This window comes from Lolium rigidum, chromosome 5, assembly GCF_022539505.1.
Source record: "Lolium rigidum isolate FL_2022 chromosome 5, APGP_CSIRO_Lrig_0.1, whole genome shotgun sequence".
Lineage (NCBI taxonomy): Eukaryota > Viridiplantae > Streptophyta > Magnoliopsida > Poales > Poaceae > Lolium > Lolium rigidum.
In genome coordinates, this window is record NC_061512.1 from 45,067,726 (window position 1) to 45,070,876 (window position 3,151).

Genomic DNA, 3,151 nt, shown 5'->3' on the forward strand with positions numbered 1-3,151 from the left:
AATTAACAGGTGTAGTAACATCAGGAGTTTCAGTATTTTCAATTTGTCTAGACCTAGCAATTGTAGCATCTAGAAAAGATCCCAATGAACCACTATCATCAAGCACAGCAGAAATATTATCAGTATTATGAGAGTTTTCAGATTCAGCAGAAGTACCAGCATGCGAAGCATGTGGCGGTGAAACAAGTTTATCAATTACAGATGGTGAATCAAGAGCAGCAGAAGTACTCAGAGTTGTACCTTTTCTTGTAGTGGATGGTAATATGGCGACCTTAGTATCGCGAGGTTTACCCATGATGGAGAATTTGCAGCGAACAATATCAATCCAAGTGAACTTCCAAATAAAGCTATGCTCCCCGGCAACGGCGCCCGAAAATAGTCTTGCTGACCCACAAGTATAGGGGATCGCAACAGTCTTCGAGGGAAGTAAAACCCAATTTATTGATTCGACACAAGGGGAGACAAAGAATACTTGAAAGCCTTAACAGCGGAGTTGTCAATTCAGCTGCACTGGAAACAGACTTGCTCGCAAGAGTTTATCGATAGTAATAGTTTTATAGCGATAGCAGTAGTGAAATAACAGCAGCAGAGTAACGGAAACAGCAGTAGTGATTTTAGTAAACAGCAGGATTAAAATACTGTAGGCATGGGGACGGATGACGGGCGTTGCATGGATGAGAGAAACTCATGTAACAATCATAGCAGGGGCATTTGCAGATAATAATAAAACGGTATCCAAGTACTAATCAATCAATAGACATGTGTTCCAATTGTAGTCGTACGTGCTCGCAATGAGAAACTTGCACAACATCTTTTGTCCTACCAGCCCGGTGGCAGCTCGGGCCTCAAGGGAATCTACTCGGATATTAAGGTACTCCTTTTAATAGAGTACCGGAGCAAAGCATTAACACTCCGTGAACACATGTGATCCTCACATCACTACCATCCCCTCCGGTTGTCCCGATTTCGTCACTTCGGGGCCATTGGTTCCGGACAGCGACATGTGTATACAACTTGCGGGTAAGATCATAAACAACGAATATCTTCATGAATCAATAACATGTTCAGATCTGAGATCATGGCACTCGGGCCCTAGTGACAAGCATTAAGCATAACAAGTTGCAACAATATCATAAAAGTAACATCTACTGGATACTAGGCACTATGCCCTAACAATCTTATGCTATTACATGACCAATCTCATCCAATCCCTACCATCCCCTTCGGCCTACAGCGGGGGAATTACTCACACATGGATGGGGGAAACATGGCTGGTTGATGGAGAGGCGTCGGTGGTGATGATGGCGACGATCTCCTCCAATTCCTCGTCCCGGCGGAGTGCCAGAACGGAGACTTCTGGCTCCTGAGACGGAGTTTCGCGATGTGGCGGCGTTCTGGAGGGTTTCTGGCAACTTCGACTTCTCCCCGTGCGTTTTTAGGTCGAGGCCGATATATAGTCCGAAGGAGGGCGTCGGAGGCCGGCCGAGGGGCCACACCATAGGGCCGCGCGGGCCCCCTAGGCCGCGCCGCCTTATGGTGTGGGGCCCTCGGGCCTCCACTTGATTTGTCCTTCCGGCTCCGTCGCATTCGGGAAAATAGGGCCTTCCGTCAAAATCCCGAGGTTTTTCCCGAAAGTTGGATTTCCGCACAAAAACGAGACACTGTATCAGCTCTGCTGAAAACAGCGTTAGTCCGTGTTAGTTGCATCCAAAATACACAAATTAGAGGCAAAACAATAGCAAAAGTGTTCGGGAAAGTAGATACGTTTTGGACGTATCAGCAGTCCAGCTTTTTCAGACCATTATCGCATCCTGGGTACAGCGACTTTTTGTGATCCTCTAACATGCGATCCAAATTCTCCCTCTCCTTTTCAGTTTCGCAGCGTCTCCATGCATCAGCAATGGTCCGATCAAGATCATCAGCGGGCTCATCACGTGCCTCTTCTTCACCTTCCCCACCTTCAGCATCCTCCATGAAAGTATCACCGAAATGATCAGGATAGTTGTCATCGATTATATCATCCCCTTCTTCATCTTCTTCCATTATAACCCCTCTTTCTCCATGCTTGGTCCAACAATTATAGCTTGGCATGAAACCGTGCCGAACCAGGTGCAGGTGAACTTCTCTTGAGGAAGAGTAACCCTTCTGATTCTTACAGCCAACACATGGACAGATAACAAAACCCCCCTGCTTGTTCGCATTAGCCACTACGAGGAAATCTTTCAAACCCGTAGTGAACTCGCCGGAGAGTCGGTTACCGTACATCCATTGCGGATTCATCTGCATTATTATTATATAAAACCATCATGCATTTGTTAAACTAACTAGCTAGAAATAATAGAAATTAAACAATAAACTACACACATGCATATTTTATCAATGACACATGAAAGTTTCAAGTTGCTAACCGCGATCGAGGAGGAAAAATAAATGAGAAAGCTCAAGTGTGGCTCGGACACTTCATATCATATTTGTTTCATGCTCTCGGGCATTTCATCGAACACCTTGTGTGCATAAGAGGAACCAAAAGCAAACCCACCACCCCTTGTGAAGATTGTGAAGAGAAGTGGCACCAAATGGCTAAGTGAAGTGAGCTGAGCTGCCTTTTATAGGGATGGGCCTTTAGTCCCGGTTGGCCTGGCCAACCGCGACTAAAGGCTTTTAGTCCAGGTTGGCCTGACCAACCACGACTAAAGCTCCTCCCGTCCACCAGCTGGCCACCGAGCGCGCTGGGCCCAGGTCTTTAGTCGTGGATCGCCTCCCGAACCGCGACTAAAGACCCCTTTAGTCGCGGTTCCTATATTTTGGGGACTAATGGGGGCGGATGGAAGCCTCTTTTTCTACTAGTGAATGTACACACACAAAACTCAAAGAGAAACATAAGTCAGATGATCCATGCACCTAGTTAATCTGTGGTTTGACAACATGCACCCAAACACTTTCAGTCTGAAGCATGCAGCCGGACCTTTAGGGTTGAACTGAAATACAACTATTTGTTGCTTACCTGGGCCGTCCTTGATAGTCTTTCAAAGAAGCTAAATGAATATACTTTGGGGCAACCAGCCGGAAACTCTTCATATTTTCTCTGAATGTTTGGTTCATAACCACTCCATCAAGATCGCAAACCGAGGCATCCACAAACCTAAAAATC